The following is a 19,541-nucleotide window of genomic DNA, read 5'->3' as shown; positions in this document are numbered from 1 at the left end:
AATTGTCTTCTGGTGATATAAAGCTGAGCTGATCCTTAGATGGAAATGTGCTGTCCCTCAACAAAGGAAGCAATCAGGATGACAGCTCGTGATTTAATTGATGCCAGAGTGAACTCACTTTTAACAAATAGGGACATTACGGTATTTTGCAAACTTGTGTGGCGTACTTAGCGGTTGGAGTTTTAAATATTCATGGTGGTTTTAATGGTATAGTGATGCAGAGGCAGTGTTAACGTGTGGCCCAGCGAAAGCTGTCACTGCGTTCTTAATCTCTGCTGGCACGTTTTAATTGACTTCCTGTAGGTATAGATTATTTCATGGGGAGTGTGCTTAGGAAATTTGATATCAGGAGAGAATGGCATCTGGTTTCAGCTTGCTGCTGCTCAAAACTCCAATGTGATGTCTCCTGTTTTTTACAGTTACATCTCAAGCTTGAAGCTAGATGGACTTAAAGAAGCATTGATGCAGTTGAAAAAAAAGGGGGACGACCTCTTGCTGTGTGCGATATAGTCATACACTCAACCTTTCAGTATGGAAAATGAAAAGAGTTGTCAGTAATGTTGTTTGTCACCTGCAGTACATTGGTCACAATCTCTCCAGTGCGAAAGGTATTGATTAGAATGTGTTCAGACGGGTGTAATCCACTGCTCTGAGCCAGGACGCGTGAGCATGGACATGAGTATAGAAGGTCATTATGAAAGAGGGCAGAGCCAGGGCTATGCCTGGGGGGGGGGTGGGAAATTAGTTCCCAGACACAAATCTAGAGTGTTATAGATCCCTGCTTTATAATCGGGAACAGGGAAATGGCCAAAGTCTGTGGAACTTCTGCTCTTATGGTATAAATATCAGTCATAACAACCTACTGTAACTGTCTGCATCAGGCCCTGCATGAAGCATAAGATTAGGATATACATGACCTGCCATGTTTCTGTTTTTGTGTTTGGTGTTGTGCGGCATCTGTGTGATGTGAAAGTTACTTTTTTATTGTGGTAGGGCACTGAGCATTTTTTGCAACAGAATTAAGGAAACTCTATTCTTCATTAGGAATAAATTTTATTTGAGTGAACTAATGCTTACATTTGCACAGTAATGATTTAATATCAAAGCTACAGTAACCTATCTCTGAAAGATGTGTCAGTTACACACTGAATCACATTTGCACTCCAAAGTGTATAACCCATATTGTCTCTATATTACAATGAACTTAATCAAAGATCAGATTTATATTTGGGGACAGTATATGAGAATGCCACATTTATGGGAAAAACATAACTGACAGACATTATGCTGTTTTCCACATGAAGAAACCGCGAAAAGCAGTTTACTGTATTTCTTTGCAGGTATACTAGAGTTCTGTTTTTCCTTTTTTCCTTAATGGTGTTGACAGATTATTTTATTTAACTTGCATTAACAATGCTTATTAGCAAACCCTGTCCAGGAAAGACAATAAGTCCTGTATTTGAGGACGGAATTGCATATTTACTGTTGCAGTAACTTATTTTCATTGACTCCTGGTTTGTCTCAATTAAATATGCAAGCCTAGAGTACATCTTGATAACTGTCAGTGTAGTGTCTGCACAGTAAAATGCTGTTTAGCATATACTTATCTAATATACACAGCAAATCAGGAGGACATGCTATCATCTTAAGGAGATAGTTCTAATTTGTTGCAACTGAGTAATTCTCACAGTGAGGGTCTTTTAAGTGCCAGTTTTTTTTTAACGAAAACATTTGGTGAGTCTTTGTATTATTTATAATAGAAAGTAATGGCCGTCACTTTGACTTTGGTCTCCAGTTCTCTACCATCTGTCTGACTACAGCTCCTATTACAGCTGCGTCATCTTTATATCACAGGAGAAAAGCAGGTTTTGATGAAGTAATGTGGGATTTGATGAACTCCTGTGGCTCTTGTTCAACTTCCTGTTGAGTACAGACTTTCCACCAAATTCTAAATAGCACACAGGCACAAATCTCTCACACAGACTGTACTTTCCCACACTGACACATATCTTTTAAATAATTTATATTTTAATATATTGTATTTTCCAGTTGTTCAACTGAAATGGAACTCAAGGATATATATATACACATAGTACAGGAATTCCATGCTGAAAAGTAAAAGTAGAAACAAACACTCTCATCTGTCCTCACAACACCTTTTTCATAAGCTTGTTTTACTGACTTTGTAAGAGCAATTTCTTGGGTTTGCTCCTCATAAATATACTAATTCCTGCACACGCTTGCACGCTTCTATTCAAATTCTCCTGCTCTTTTCATTTTTGGAATTAATGAAATATATTCCTGCATTTCATTGTCTAGAGAGATTCAAATGAATAGTTGGCCTTCTCTTGCAATTCCCCAGACTCGCCACTGACCAGGCAAACTCATCTCAAGCAATTTATCTGGGAGCTGTTTTCCAGCCCACTGTGCCTGGACTTGTGTCCGTTTTATACTAAGACTTTTAATACATACATAAGATACCTCTCCACCCAAGTGGTTCTTGAAATTTCTACCTCAAAACTCTCTGAATTGGCTTCATTACTCTGCTCTCCTCCCCACTGATAGCTGGTGTGTGGGGAGCGTTCTGGCGCACTATGGCTGCCATCGCATCATCCCGGTGGTGCTGTAAAGTGATTTGAGTGGAGTGTCCAGAAAAGTGCTATATAAGTGTAAGCAATTATTATGAAAACATTTTCAGCTCAGTCCAGCAACTAAACCAAAACAATTCAGAATCAAATTCTTGCATTCTTGGTCTGCATATATTACGTTAGTGGAAGAAATGTTAATTTTGGGAGAAAGACCTAATTGAAGACCTTTTATTTGCTATATGTAAATCAATTCTGTGTGATGCTTCACAGATTTCTTATTGTAAGAATTATTATTTAATGTATGGTGATAACGGTAGCTAGAGCCATGTGGTGAAAAAAGATTTTGAAGAGGAAATATAACCTGACCATTAGCTGTGCCATGCAGAACTGTTGCCTAAAAACATGGGACACATTTCTGTCTTTTCTAACTCCAGCAGCTCACTTTTTCTTGTTAGTGTGTGCTTTCCCCTGTAAGGAAACTGCAGTAGACTCTGTTGTCCGGAAATTCCCACTGAACGGTGACCCCGATCTGAGGCAGTAAAGCGATTTGAGGGACGCTCCCCGTGCCCTTGAATGTGAGCGTGCACCGGCACACCTCAGGGGGGACGCACTCCCGGAGGTGGGCAGAAAGCCGGAGCTGCTCCCTGTGCCGTACGGGGAGCGGTGTGCTTCCAGGCAGCCGGATTTCCAGCACCTGGGCCGCACGCCTAGGAGACAAGAGATGGATGGAGGAGAGGAGGGCAGCCTCTTGTGTCAAATTTGTGTCCGAGCTCTGTGGAACAGTATGTTTTGGATTTTATTTATTCATAACCAGTCCCAGTTCTGACATAAATTGTTGTAGGTTTTTGAAAGGTAAATAACAAAGGTATCTTGGAAGGAGGAATCTGTGTACTTTACTATCATGTTTTTTTTTTTTCCTTTGGTACATTACGGAATAGATCATCCTTCTAGGTCTTATGTAAAACATAAATAAAATTAAAGCCTTCATATTTCAGCGTTAGGAGCGGTCATTTTAAAGTAGTTTGTCTTTTCATTTTTTGATATTTATAGTGCATTAATTAATACGTGAATTTATAACTTAAATACACTTATTTTTTATATTTTAAGTACACTTGTTGCTTGTGAAAATTGTGATTTAAAAACAATCTTTCATGTTGCACAGTTAGACTAAAGACTTTAGTCCTCAGTTTGCTGGGAGTCCCCACAGGGAAAATGAGACCTGAAGTCTTCAGCTGAAGTTATGTTGTAAAACCTGAAGGGTTATTATTTTTTTAAAACAACATGCTTATTAGAAACAGCAAGTCAGGCTATTAATTTTCATTGTTTAATGTTTTCAGATGAGCATTTAATTGTTTCATTTTCTTTCACATTCTTAACTTGTAGGAGTCATGTTAGTGGGGTGGTTCCTCCTTCCAAGAAGGTTTGGGGTTGCCTTAGCCTTTGCTAGAAATAAGCAGCTCTCTGATGACAAATGAGTACAAAATTGCACATTTGCAGATTTACTGTCTAAAGTACTTTTTGACTAACACTTCCAAATGAGAAGAAAAATTGATGTTGAAAAGAGATTAAACATATACAGTATATAGCTTTCGTTCTGGTTACTATGCTTGAGAACAGTACAGAAGTATAGACGTTTTGGAATTCCAGTATGGAAAAGACATAAAAGAGGAAATAGGTTTCATTTAACAAGATCTGTTATCAGAAGGAATTTCTGAATGACCAGTGAAAAGTATCATTGGCTGCATAGACAATATTTGAACATGCCAAATTATTGTGTTGTATAGAGGCCTTAGCAAGTTAAAAAGCTGAATGGAAAAGCTATATCATTGCTTTTATTTCAATGTCAGGCTTAAGTTGTTTTTTTTTTCACATTAGAAGCCTTGAATTGTTTTTGAGTTATATGTTGTGGTTTTTCAGCAGTTCAATAAGCGTGACATTATTGTTCCTAAAACTGAAAATCCCTAAAATAAAACCTAGTTGCGTCTACTGAGCCTGGCAGTCGGTTTGCGTGCCGACAATGCCTTAATTAACTGAATTCTTCACAGTTTGAAATTTGCGTTGTCCTTGCAAGGCTGTATGTTTGAAGGCTTTCTATAGAAACCATATGGTTATTAGAAAATTGTTTGCAGAGCAATCGCCAGCTCTGAGAGCTGAACGAAAGAGGAGCCCATGTGAAGCTGAAATAGCTGCCCCTCCGGTGCCAGCTCTTCTCGGAGTGTTCTGCTGTGATCAGTGTGTCCTGGCTTCTGAGGCTCATGGGTGTGATGTCACACATGGCTTGGGAAGTATGGGGTCATCTAGGGGAGCGCAGTGCCTGGAGGGGCAGATCCACACGGGAGTGCACACTTAGGGAAATAATGTCAGATCATAAAATCCAACCTGCATGTACAGAAATAAGTCCTGCATCCCTTTAGCTGAAGTTTATTCACAAATTTAGAAAGTGTCATAAATGCTAGTAGGTGGAAGCATCATTCATCCTAGGATGTTGCAGTGTGGATTTCTAGTGAATTAAGCAATGAAACTGGTTCCAGCCTACTGCTGGAGTGTGATGGCAGATGCAGTTCGATATAGTGGAGAGTAAATGTGGTGTGCGATTCTAGTAGTGGAGAATGTTGCAGAGATTTATTCAAATGTTGCTGTTCTCCCTTTACACGTTTCATTACTTCCAGTGTTCTTTTTCTGCTGTGAAGTGAAAGCTCACATCCGAATGGTTTGAGGATTCCTGTTCCCGTCAGGACCACAAGGGCCAGAGCCCTCTTGAAGCGTCTTTAGAGCTCCCTCAGATTGTATCAGGAGGCCCGCTCTGAAGTGGGAAGGGGAAATGACAGGGGCTTGTTTAAGGGTCAGAAGAGCAGCTCCTTGGCATGGAGCACTGGGCAAATCTCCCCCTTCGGACACGGAGACGCGTCCGCCTGCTCTGCTGATGGAGAGGGGACGTGGCTTCTTTTAATGTGGTCGAATGGGCATGAGGAAAGAGCTTTATCGTTTAAGAAGGGGTCTGCTCAGCTCAGTGGCCACTCCTTGAATTTTAACCCTTGCTAAATGGAAGCCACGAGTTTTTTTGTGATCTCTGCTTATCTAATTATGACAAATATGTACAAAAAAAACCAACACTCGGAGTAAATGGCGAGTTAAGAGCGTAGAGTCAACACGCATGGGAGACCTGGTTCCATCAAGTGTGTAGCAGCTAACTCTGCACTTCTTCTTGAAAGCTTGTACTAATTCTCTGCGGTCTTTAAGAAAGGATAGTTGTTGATACAGTGTGTGTTCCATGGACATGGTCTTTCTTTTCTTGTCTCCCATTACATTTTGCCTTCATTCAGATTGATTACATGAGCTCACCCTTCTTTTAAAGGCAACATAATACTGTAGAAATGGTCATACAGAAACCATGGATTTAATGTAGAATTTTACATTGTGTTTAATTGCAAAACCATATAGTGTTGTAACAGAATTTGCACAACAGGCTTTCAGAAGGATCTCTTGTGATTAAGGTAATAAACTGTAAAGGAAGGGAACTAAGTTGAAATGTGATAAAGAAGAACAAAGTTTAAATGTTGTTTTATATATTTCATTTTTACCAAAATGAAGATGGGTCTTCTCTCATTTGTAAAGTTTTGTTCCTACTGTCACTAAAAACGTGCAGCACTGACCTACACATTGCTAAACTGCTTAGAGCACTCACTTGTACAATCACGTTTCTGTTTTCAATAATTAATTAAAATATTTATTTTTCTTAAATTTATAAAGTTATATGAAGACGAATGAATGTATCTGTGCTGAGTGTTTTCTCTATAAATGCCATAAATTAAGGGGATAAATGACTGTAATTGATTTTTTTCAGTTTAACAGTAATTAGATGGAAATGCATAAAAAATAGCCATTAGTGTGTTAAAGATATTTTGACACTGAGTAAGAAAAATGTTTCAATGGAAGTTACCATGCTAATAAAAGAAACAGAAAATGCCTTAATTATTAACCACTTGTGAGTTATCCAGCAGTTCTGACTTCAGTTTTGTGAAAGGGAAGGTGTTGATATTCATGTATTTCCAGAGCTGTGCTGTTTTTTCTTCCTCATTTACAGCCCTAGAGACTCTTGGTGAAATAATTGGCCACAGCTTCTTCCTCGTTTTAATTGTAAGTCATTATTTACATTTGCTTTCAGCTCGAGCCTTTTAAGATAAAGAAACACATGCAAATATCTTTTAAGATTCAGGTTAATTGAAGTTTTCCCTTCTTTCCTGGAAAGAGCATTACTGAAATTTAGGAAGGAGGGTAGGATAAAACGAAAGGTGGTAAAATATGCAATTAGTTTCTAATTAGCCAGGGCTTTTTTTGCACTTACTGTTCATGGCACAGATCCACCAGTAGATGGCGCCAGTTCACTATGTAATTACAAGGGAAATGTAATGTGGAGCTGTAGGGAATGCGCACTGCTGAGTACTGTAGAAAAACACATTGGAAAACAGTGGCAGTACAGTATTTTTCCTGCATGTGGATATTACCCTAACAAATGTATAAATGTTAAGGATTCTTTTCTTGCAGCTGTAATCATCAAAAATAATGCTAATGAAAATATCATGGCACTTATTTTAACATTGTTATAATTTTTTAAAGATCAGTAGGATGTACAATAAATGTGTTCTCTTCCTATTTTTGATAATAATAATATACATGTTGGTTAATATTCTCTAGTTCTATGTTATTAATTAAACTGAATTTAATTTATCGGATTACAAAATGACAGCTGACAGATACAAGGTGTGAATAATGTTTTCAGGACAGTACAATAATAAACTAAGAGTTTATTTTGTTATCGTATGTTACGGTACCTAATTGGACTGGTGTGAAATAACAAAAGTAAAAAGAAAATGGAAGAAAATACTTATTTTCAGATCGTATTTGGAAATTAACAACAACAAATAAAGAAAGAAGCCAGTCTTTTTTCTTTTACAAGGACCGTCCCTGTAGGGAAAGAAGTTCATGCCTTATTGAAGGGTCCCTCACCGCAGCCTAATAAAGTGATTAAGGAACAGTTTAAAAAAAAAGTCTTAAGTGTTGTGAGGATGTCCCTTCTGGTACTGCTTTAACTAGGACGTGCTTGTGCTGTGTTCTGGCTTGTGAACCGAGGGGGACGCGCGCAGTCTCCAGAGACCCCCCGCTCCAGCGCTGAGCTGGCTGCCATGGTGGGGAGCGAGCGCCGAGAGGGCAATTAGACCAAGGACAGGAGCTACACGGTAATAAGTCCCCACAGCTCCTTAATGGCGGAGACGCTTGCAAGTGATAAAATTAGCATAGCTGATAATGAAGGGTGCCCATGATGTAGAGGGCCGAAGAACACAAACACTGGCCTGGCGGGGAAGAATGCTGCCATGTGTCCTCTGGGGCATTGCCCACCAACCCCCCCCCCCACACACACCCCTCCCTGCGAAGGATTAAAGTTTTATTGCTGCCACTCTCTCTAATGTCGGTAACATATTGCATGTTAGCTGTGGTGACAACGTATTCTGTTATCTAGTTATCTTTCATTATGCTGTGTTATCAAGTAAAATGGATCTGATATTTTTTTCCAAAGCCTTTTTTTTTAGAAATATAAATTACATTGCTTGACAAAGTCGTACACCTATTTAATTGGACCACAATTAGTCAATTTTATTATTAGTCGAAAAAAAATATATTAGCAGCGGCTGATTCTTTCATAATAACAATAATGTGTTCCAGTTCTCAGTTTGTCCAAAATTGTATTTAACCGAGACTTTAGAATAGGGAAATATAGCATTAGATTTATTTATTTAATTATACTGTTTTTAAATTAAAATGTTTTAATAATATAATGATATTATATATTCCCTTTACTGGTGCTTGAGGGAAATTTAGCTATAGACGTACAGAAGTATGTATTACAGCATTTGGAGAGACAGAGCTCAATGATAATAAACCTAAAGCCCAGTTAGACAGATTTTAGGTCTCACCCTTACTGTTCACAGAGCGGTGTTCTTCTCAGAAGTGCGAGTACTTTCGTTCATTTTTCTTCATACTGTACCTGGAACCCCAGTTAAATCAAAGTGGTCTTGCATCACAAAAGTGTAACATATAGGGCAAATAATAAAGGTGAACCACATTTTAACAATCCCAAAACTTAATTAATTAGCCCGACACAGACAAAAAGCGTTAATATCTGTGGATGGCGAATAGCATGCTGTAGCTGCCATCGTGGCGATCATTGGTCTGTACAAAAAATAGACATACAAATGTGTTTTTTTTCCTGTATTATTGAATTTGCATAGATTTTAGTTCTGAAGTTATTTTTGTTTTACTGCATTTGCAATTTCTGTGATATAAGAGTGGATTTGAGTTCAGAATTGTTATCTACAAACATTTAAATACTCACTGTCCCCCTTTCTTAAGAGCTGCTGTGCATGTGATATGACACTGGATTCACCGAACCACCATCTGATAAATGCACAAATGGTTCACACCATAAACTTAGATAACCCCGGAGAAACAAAGAAAGAAATCTAGTAATCTACCACAACTATTAAATATTCACTCCTACTTGAAAACATGCAGTTCCCTTTTTTAAAATACTAAATAAATAAGTAACTAAAGGCAATAAAATAAATGTTTATCATTAATTTTAATATATATTTTTTTGCTATGTTTATTTTATCGTTGGTGTAGGTACTGTATTACTTGCAGCCGAAAGCTTCCTAGTATTCATTACTCGCTTGCTAAATAAAAAAAAACCCTGCAATTATCGGGCAATTATACAATTTACCTGAAATCTGTCTAATTTTTAATGTGCTCACATCTATTCTACATATTTCCCAGTTATTCCATTGCACATAATTAATTTCTGAAGTGGGGGATAGAGGTGGGTAGAGATACAGTAATAAAATTGTGTTGCCGAAGGACGGCCCTGATTTTCATTGTAAGGGACTAGGGTGCAAAAGATATCGAGATGCTGGGAGAAAGCTAAATCTAAAGGCGATAGCGTTTACTGAAAGGGAGAAAGGCAGCGTAATATATGCAATTTGTGTACAGCTTAAGTCCTACAAGCAGTGGTTAAGCATTAGGTTGAAGTGTAGTCTTTTACATGCAGTGTGTTAATGTGCTTGGCCGTACAATGCCTTGACAAGTGTATTAGATTTTGCTGGTGTGGTCTTTATGTATTTAGCCTGGAGTGTTCTTGTAAAAATAGCAGAGCAGTTACCACTAACAGGGTATGCAGGGCTAACACTTTGAGTTGAAAATGTATGTAATGCCTTTAATGTGCAGGATTTTATTTTTTATCTTCTTTTTTTACCAATCATTTTAGCAATTATAAAGTGTATTCATGCTAGCAAAGAAAGACTAAAAGAAGGATTTTATTGAAACAAATATCATTTACTGTCACTGTTATTGATTAAATTATTGCAGTGTAAACATGACAATACATAATGTATAATGAAATGTGGATGAGCTATAAAAGGAGTATTTTTAATTGTTAAAATTTAATTGTTAACGATGTACAAAAATATTAGTACCACTGCTAAGAAAAAACAAAACAAATTCTGAAAATAACTTGAGGACGGATTTTGTTGCTCTTTTTCTGTTACAATGAAGAAATGGTTTTGAAAATAATCACATTATTTTCTTGCAGAAAAAATTATAAATAGGGGGTTTAAAGCTACTAAGCTGGACTACAGAAATTATTAACTAGTTCTGCCATCAGAAGAATGTCTATTTTTATATGACAAAAGGAATCTCTTAACTGGTATAACAGGAATAATATTTCACAAATCATCATATCTCTAGATATCATCCCTTGTAATGATCTATTTCTTCTAGTAAAATGTGCCGAATTCAGCTCAAAATCCTAGTACAAAAATGTTGAAGGTTTTGAATTTTAATTTTAATCTGTTAAAGAAATGATGGTGTATATTAATATCACATATGCACTTTAATCATATAATTAGATAACCATAAAAATATAGTATGTATTTTAGGATTTTATGTGCATTTGATCTCAGGACAATGCTTTAGAAAATACCTTGTTTTTGAAATTTGAACCTAGCCAAAGAATTGTGACGCTTAATTTAAGATTATTTAAGATGCATGCTCTCTTGCTGATCTGATACATTAGTTGCCTGTATTCATACGAGTGAGCATCAATTTAAAAAAAAAAAGTTTTTTCTCCTGTCTCTGTGACAAAGGGAATCTGCACATTAACCTTTCCGGCGATGCTGACAGAAGACACATTTGACGGTTGTTTTCTGAAGCAAATAGACCAAACAGTGGTGGATCTTTTAATGATTACAGCTCTTGATGGCTTTCATAAGAGCGCACATAGATTGTGACAACTCCAATAAAGAGATGTGGCAGCCAAACTTTCCGAGTTAGCGGCAAAGTAAATAGGGCAGGTTTTGCATTTTGAACAGAAATCTTATGAACTGTGATTGAATTTGTCGTGAAAGTGTGTCAGAATTAATAAAGTATTTACGTGCAAGGTTGCTGGGCTTTTGCAGCCTGTTTAGGGCTGAGGACTGGTTAACATGAAAAGTCATTTCTGCGCATTTAGTACTAGACAGCAAAGGACAAATGTACTTCAGTGTGTCTCGGATCACAATGCCATTTCTCATTTTCAACCGTTTTTGTCAGGACACCCAGCACAACAACGATGCTTTGAGGACATAATTAAAGATATCGTTCAAAGAACAACTTTTTGCATATTTGAATTATTACTGTCGTTAAAATCATACAAATATGGAAATATGATTGCCAGAAGCACATAAATCAATGATCAGCACGGCCTCAAAATCCAATAAATATGGGGAGTTAAATACTTTAAAATGCAAATCACATCCGAACATTTGCATATGGTAGAATTTAAAGGAAATTTTCTTGCTTAAGAACCTCTAAGGTAACAGTAAGGGCTGTGGGTAAACAGACATTTTTTTATTCATCACTGGTCAAGTCGCAAGATTTGATAAATGATAGGAGACTCTGCACCATGATAAAAATGACTGCGTTCTTTTGTGAATCCAGAAACTGCCTTGAAGTCATCTGAATAATTAAGAGTTAATTATTCTTCATCCATCTAAATCAGAAAAGGACAGATTTAGGGAAGGAATTTATAATTTTTGCCTAGCGTCCTGTCTTGTCGTAATGTGATAAACTAAACTGACTTTGAATAATACCTAGTGACCTTATAGTAATTATGCCTCATATAACATTTGGGTTGCAATTGTTAATTGCTGGTATTGATTCGGGGAGATTCATGTTAAAAGACATATGTTTTATGATTTGAAGAAAGAGATTAATTTTTAAAATGTATTAGTATTTCCCGTTTTCCAAAATTAGCAGGACGCAGGACATCGTACTCACGGCTTCAGTGTTTTATTTCCCTTGGCTGGAGCTCATATCTTTACAGCCATTATTGCTGGATTCTATATAATTAGCACAAAGGCGTTTTTATTGAACTCTTGTAGCAAGAATCAACATTTCTGTTGCGCTTCTTTTTCTGAATTTCATTGTAAATGTTAAGGTTAAGGTTATGTGAATAATATTGAATGAACTGAGAGAAAATGATGACATTTCAAACCAGATCTAAACATGCCTCTTGAAAGAACGATATTGAAAGTTTATCTATTATTTTATTTTCTCCCAAGCACACACACATGTACTCAATCCACATCTTCTTTCCGTGCTTTATACAGAAGTATTTAGAGGTCTTGTAATGTATGTATTTATTTGTGTGTGGGTGTGAAGTTAAACATTAAATCAGACTGTGCTTTTTGTATATTTACAGTATATGAATTTTGTTTTGAGAAGAAAGTAGCATTTTGGATTTAACAGTTTCGTCTGTGCTTGTGCACGGAGTGATGTTTTCTGAATGCAGGGGATTGTCTTGAGATCAATGGACATGGTCCTTTGCCATGTGTTACTACAGGGTTACATTGTTAGGTTAAATACCGGCTAGGTTCCATTCTAGAAAATCAATTTGGTGTTAAATCTAAAGCAGCTAGGCTCTTCTGAAAGAATCACTTTACATAGCACGCAACTGCTTTCTGTAGTGGCGCCTTAAAGTAGCATTGACTGGCAACGAGTCTAAAAAAGGAGAAATGTGATTCTCTCCCACAATAAACCCTGTTAGATATCTCATTTGAAAAGCAGCAAAAATAAATTCATATAGGCATTCTCTGTATCGATATATCTTCCAGGCTCTAGTTTAAATTGTTTCTTGTTGTTCTTTCTTCACGTATTTGCATGCAAAATGTCAGCGAAGTGCTTTGGATTTTTTAGATATGTTTCAGTGATAGAAGATGACACTGTGTAGTAAATTTTTAAGACACATTCCCTTACTTAAATATGCAAAGATAATTCTTTTTTCAGATCTAGTTTCCCAAGACATACAAGCACCCCGTTTTAAAATGGTTTGACCATTTTTGATAAAGTAGTTCAATTGCAAAGACAATCTTTGGCTTTTTTGTGGTTTTTGCTGAACACTTCTTGACTGACTCCGACTTCTCTATTTATTTCTGTCAAGACAATTATGGCACAGAAGAGTGCCCCTGACCCTGGTGTTTGTATGTTTACTGGTGTACATGTATAGAACATACCAGTGCTCCATTGGGTATTTCAGGCTGAGAGAGCGTTACTGCTTCCAACAATTGGTATTGATGCCTAACATAAATATGTGCCCAAGGACTCTTATTACTAAATAATCCCATTACTTTAGAATTAATCGCACAGGGCAGTGCTGGAAGAATATTCTAGGAGATCAACATGGTAGTATTAATTCGGAGTGACCAAACCCCTTTCTATAAAATGTCATAAAGGTTTATTGGTATTTTAGTGCTGTGAGCTCTTTTATTTATTGTGTTTTCTAAAGGGAGATCATAAGGAGCACAACTAAATACAATTGATACAAGATATTGTTGATATATAAGTATTCCCCATGGACATGTAAACATGCAGTGTACATATATGCAGTATACATGCACAGATTTTTATTGTTAATACAGTAATAATAATAATATCTTGAGTCTGGGTTGCATAGGCAAACTTGGTAAAGTTCTTACCCAAAATGTTTAGTGTTTTTCTGTGTTAACCAGCATTATAGGAGCACAGTCTAATGCTTTAGTTTGTTTTTCCCAGAATCCAGATGACTGTACAGTAAGTATTCAGGTGCAACAAAAACTGTTGTTTGTGTGTACAAACTGGACTAATGGCTGGGTTAATAAAATCGCTGAAGGTATGCAACAGCTAAAAAGATTCAAATGATTTTCAGAAAGATATAACTGACCTTTTTAAACAGCTGCAGCATAAGAAAGCAGACTGAGATTTCTGGAGAAGCATTAATTCAGATGGATCATTTACTCCTCGCTGGAAGTGAGAGTGCAGGGGTAGCCACTCAGCTGATGAGATGATGAGGCTACAGTCTATCATTTGAGAAGCCATCACAACAGATACACTACAGTTTTTATTCCAGGTGCACCATTTGAGTTTTGCAGGAAAAGAATCGGGAGAGAATTTCATATGGGGACCAGTTTCTGGAGATTAGTACTGTCAGTATGAATACAGAGCAGTTTCATATTTCCCATCTCCACTTGATTGTGAACCAGCCTTTTCATGGGCTATTGAGATTTAATCGTGAACAGTACTATATCTCCACACATTCCACCAAGAAAGCTGTCTAATTTAACCAACGAATTGTGGAAATTCTGACTCACCAGGTCTAAAGACCTTTATTATTCTCTCATGTTTTTTTTGTGGTTGTTTTAGTCTTTTTTAGTCATGTTGCAATGGGAACATCACAGTGCTTCCTTCTTTCTTCCAGTTTATCAGTCGGGAAAGACTGATCGTGCTTTTTATAAACTAACAATACTGACTAAAAGTTTCACAGTAATTTATACTTTAATGTGCTCATACAGCATAACTGAGGTCACACTAAATGCTTTAAGATGTTATCAAAATTGCTAAGCTATTTTACTTGCAATTCATTATGCACTACTAATCAGATAGCATTACTTTCATAGTTTCATCATCCAATTTGTTCCAATATGAGCCCTGGAGTTTAGGGCAGTCGATATCTTTAGTTCAGACACATGTAACAGTGTGTATTATGAAGATCAATAGATGGGCAGGCGCATATATTTTAGTAATTACTTTCAGAATTAAAATAGTCTTTTATGATTAAAGAGCTCTTCATGGTCAATTTCCCCTGATCCCTTTGGACAGTGTATTCTAATCTTCTTGAAGCTTTGTTGCTTTTCTGTTGTAAAATCATTGAGGTTAACAACAGCGTATGATTTTCTAGACCTAAGGCGCCCAAAGAAGAAAAGTGGCCTGAACTTATGGTGGGTGCCACAAACACACCCAGCATGAAATTCTGTACCACCTTTACTCCTTACTAACAGTTATCAGACCCGCAAGAGACAGTTCATGTTCTTCACTTAGTAATGATTGACATACATGCACGTTCAAATAAAATGTTAATTTCCTCTGGTCTAATATGTCAGAAAGAGCAAGAAATTGAAATGAAGAAATCTGAAGTATATTACTGATTATGTATTAAGATCTAATTTTTGCTTTCTGATTTACAGCCTGACTAAATGATCTTTATGTGCTAATGACTTTTCCAGTGACCTTGCAATTTCGCACAGCCTATTCTGAAGGTGCATTTCGACAGGGAAGGCAATGTCCTGAGAACACTTTGTTTTATGGTATTTAAAAGTACCAAAAAAAGCACCCCGAAGGAGAGTGTGATATCGTAAATTCATTTGCAGAACATATTGATTACGGCAGTCCACTGACGGTTTGTCAGAGGGGTCTTCCTCAGAATCTGATTGTGCAGGGAAGGTCTCATTTCATTTGTCAATGTTGCATTTCCTGAATAAAACCACTCTGATTTCTCAGAATATCAAAGGCCTTTCCCCTTTAATAATGAAACAAATATCCTAATTTCTAAAAATAAAACCTCAACAGCATCCTTCCTGCTAATCAAGTTCTAATTTTAATTTATTCCTTCTTGGGGCTTTATTAGTATGCTAGCTGTTGGCAAAATGATTAAGACTGAGTTTCCTCAAAATTCTCCAGCATTAAAAAAGAGAAGGCAAAACAACCTTTACTATACTATTGAGGATTGTAGGAACAGCACTAAAATCTTTTATTGATTATTAAAAGAAAGTTAAGTGAATTTTGAGATAGTAAGTAGAGGGGATGCATAAATTAATACTTGAGGTATTCTGTGAGTTATCAAATTAATTCATTTAATTTATGAATTTTGGAAAATATTTCCATGGCAGTGTTTGGAGACCTTATATGTGTCTCTGATGGCATAGACATCCTAAATCCTTCAACTCTGGGCATGTGCTCGTTTGTCCTCCAGATTCCTATAGCACCGCTGTGCAATCCTTAAAAAGATAGGAGAAATATAAAAGTATTCCGACAGGAAAAGGACATTTGGTTGTGTATTACACAAGAAGAGCACAGAAAAGTAAATGCAAGTGAAATTCTGAAGGCAATGCTCCTATATTTGAAGACAGTTTGTTGACTGTACCTGTGAGCACAGGGAATGTCGGCACCCAGCCCCAGTGCCTGAGCAGCCTGTGGTTGCTCTTGCTCTGCAGCGGGCCATGGAGTGAGTGGCAGTGACAGGCCTTCTCGGCATTTGCCCTCTGTCGTCTGCACAGCTCTAGCATTCTTGCTTGGCTTACGAGCCACACAGTACACAGAATATAAACGCAGCGTGACTTTCTGATTCCTTTCACTTAACAGCCAATTTGCAGAATTGTGTGTTTTTTTTTTTTTAATTGCGAGTGCTCTCTTAAGTCCTAGTGGAAATTTCAAGAGTAGTGGTTCCTTTCCCTCCTGAGTTAATGTTATGTACACTTTGATTACAACAGAGCACTGTGAAAGACATACCAAACAACCCAGGAGGCAGAACCACATACCTAAAGGCATTCTTTATTTTTATGATTTTTTGTTTTACATTTTAAGGTCGATGTGCATATTATGGCTTAACCTTATTGAAATTATGCAAACAGCTAGTATCAATTCTAACTGTTTTACTTTTTATACGAAGTATAATGGTACACATTCATGTGAAAGTAGAATTATCGAGCAGAAAGATAATTACAGGGTAGGTGATTACAGTGGGTCCGATTTGTTACAAAATATCAGCAGCTAATAACAGATGCGAACTGGAACTGGTCGATATTGGATGCGTTGGATCTGAATGTGTTGTAACACAATCTTGGGAGATAATGGAGAAATATTATTAACTTAAAATGAAAGAGTCCTCATGCATTTTGCTGTGTACTCAGGATATTCAGGGCTTTTTAAAATTATTTCAGTGGTGCTGTGCTTACAGCAAGCTTAGTTTCATATTATGGTCCACTGGGGCTAGGAATGTCTCCTGCTCACTTAATGGCTACTTTTTAATGGGAAAAATACGGTGAGTGATAAATTGATTGAGCATCCAAGCAAATTGCCTTCATATTTGTTTTTAATAAAAACTACTTCTGTAGCTCACAAATAGAATGTGCTGTAAAAATTCAGTTAAAGTTATTTTTTTTCCAGTGTGAACGGGGATGAAGTGGTCAGCAGGACAACACAGCCGCACACAGGAACTAGGCACCATGACAGTGGATGGGTCCTCCATGATTAATGTCATCTTTGTTCTTTCAAATTTGTCCAGTGTCCATGCGCCATCATGAAAGAACAATTTTCCATACCGTCTGTAATTTTGTAGCTACCTTTACACATGTTGGGTTACACTTTTAAAGGATAACTTAACAAAATGAGAGTAAAATGTATTAATTTGTTTTTTAGGTGTAATGGAATACTGCAGTTATGATTCCTTGAGAAGCTGATGTTGCATCTATAATGCTGTGATCCTTGCAGTCACATATATATGTATTTATTTACATCTTTTAGGTGTGTTCAACATTTGTAAAAGAAATACACTACCTCTAAGCAGCAGTAATACAATGTCGAGAAAATATTCACCCAACTAGTAAGCTTATACCTTATGTGTTACAACACATTCACATTCTTGTTTTTATTTTATTAACTTGAGAAAATAACACTTTCAAGTATGAAGCATCTAATGAAATCAAGCAGCCTGTTAACGTAATAGTTCAAACTGCAGGAAGTTGGGAAAATATTTCTTATAACAATAGAAGCATAATGTAGTTTGTTTTTCTCTGTCTAAAACAGTGTTTAACCTTAGCATATGGTATACTGCTTTGTTATTTTTCTTTGAAAATTCAAATCAGTAAAAATATTTAAAGTTAAAATAATGTATGTATTTAGTATTCATTGATGCTGCTAAGTGTAGTAGCATGAACACAGAAGTCACAATTGTTGCTTGTGCAAGAAACTGTAAAGCAGTGTTATTGTTGGCTCTGGTCCCGGTTGTTACAAAAGTTGTCTGAGGTTAGAAAAATGATGTTATCTGGAGTGGGCAACAAGTCAGTGAAGAGTGGCAATTTGGCAAGTCATCTACCTTTCAACAGAATTGTTCTCTAATTCTTTTAATTTGTATGAAAATTAATTTGCACAAAAAAAAACTTGTCTCTATAATCTTAACACAGCCTTGATAAGAAGAAGCAAGAGTCAAAATAAAGTAACAGAAAAATATAGGCATTCTGAAATTCCGATCTGTGCAGCCAAAATGTGTTACTGCTAAAGACAACACCCAACGACACCTCACAAAGAAACATGTTGGAGCTAAATACCTGCTGTCAGAATGTTTATGGCAAAACTCAGCCTTAATTATTTTTTTTACAAACAAGATGGACTTATATCAGCAGAGCATCTTTACCTATATGGAACGGCAAAAAACAGTTATTTAGTGTCTATATTACTCAAATGATGGTGTAACCCGATGAGGTGTATAAGGAGCTAGAAAAATGCATTCATGCGGGAGTATTGTGGATTTGTTTGACTCAGGTAATTGAAAGTGTTTTAAACTATTATAGCAACTTGAAGGCTTGTTTAAGTGTCGAGCCGTCAGTCAGTTTGGGGGGTGAAAAGCATTCGATTGTCACTCTGTCAGTCAATGGAAATGAGAACTGTCTGCCTAATGGATTTCTTTACATCGATGTCTGCATGGAGGCAGAAGCAAAATCAATGTGTTGTCATGTGTGAGTACGCCGCATCAAACAGCCAGGTGAATTGGAACTGTATTTCTGTAACATCTACATCCCGGGTTTGTGAAGGGAGACAGACAGATGCTCTCTTAGTTTACAGATTGTGGGCTTTGTTATGAGTGTAAGCATGAAAGGGGTGTCTGACCTTTTTATCTTGTTACTTTTATCCATTGCTCTTTTATTGTGGGGCAGGATCTCTTTTTTTTCTTAACCCCCCCTGGTCTGTGTACTTTGTTCAAGAAAGGCGACATGCAAAACACGGACATCTGGCTTTCCTTTTGAAGCACGCATCCCTAAAGCAAATTGAAAAAATAAGTTTTGGTTGTATCTGACAACCTGTTTTTGTCTCGGTGTTGGACTTAGAGATTCTTCCCCCCCCCTTCTCTGTTAGTTCTTGACAAGGGCCTGTGCCACTTCACATGCCACAGTGTTATTAAACCTAAAAGGTTTGAAGTGGGAGAGATAACTGGGTGGGACTGCTCTTGGAAAGTGCGGAGGACCCACAGAAACAACACTGCTGAAAGTTGTGTTCACTTCAGTATGTGTTGCATGACATTCTTCCCCAACAAAGGGGTAAGATACTTCGTTATTCTTGACATGACAGAGCATATTCTATATGCCGATACAGCTCCCAGACTTCCATAGCCTTCCCAAAGAAATAAGAGACAGTGACAGTCAGAAAAGCACTGACTGATGGAAGCCATCAGGAGTCCCCAGGAAGGATTACTAACAAGACCTAGTCAAATAAGGCTGCTGTGTTAATTTGGCCATTGTACAAGATCTCTGTCACTTTCTTCAGAAGTGTTTCTTATTA

At 37.0% G+C, this 19,541-nt stretch overlaps 2 protein-coding genes across 3 annotated transcripts in view; one reads left to right on the top strand and one right to left on the bottom strand.

Annotated features, from left to right (window-relative positions):
• Positions 1–16,577, bottom strand: part of LOC148651237 (uncharacterized) — a 126,314-nt gene extending 109,737 nt beyond the window's left edge. Inside the window, exon 1 of the mRNA XM_088601303.1 lies at positions 16,564–16,577. The gene's annotated coding sequence lies outside the window, so the exon portion shown is untranslated. The remainder of the gene's footprint in view (positions 1–16,563) is intronic.
• Positions 1–19,541, top strand: part of LOC148651236 (zinc finger protein 407-like) — a 226,718-nt gene that overhangs the window by 33,333 nt on the left and 173,844 nt on the right. The window lies entirely within an intron of this gene.

Source organism: Lepisosteus platostomus, chromosome 12 (genome assembly GCF_059453375.1).
Source record: "Lepisosteus platostomus isolate fLepPlt1 chromosome 12, fLepPlt1.hap1, whole genome shotgun sequence".
NCBI classification, from domain to species: domain Eukaryota; kingdom Metazoa; phylum Chordata; class Actinopteri; order Semionotiformes; family Lepisosteidae; genus Lepisosteus; species Lepisosteus platostomus.
The sequence above is the reverse complement of the archived record's forward strand: the minus strand, read 5'-3'. Positions and strand labels throughout refer to the sequence as shown.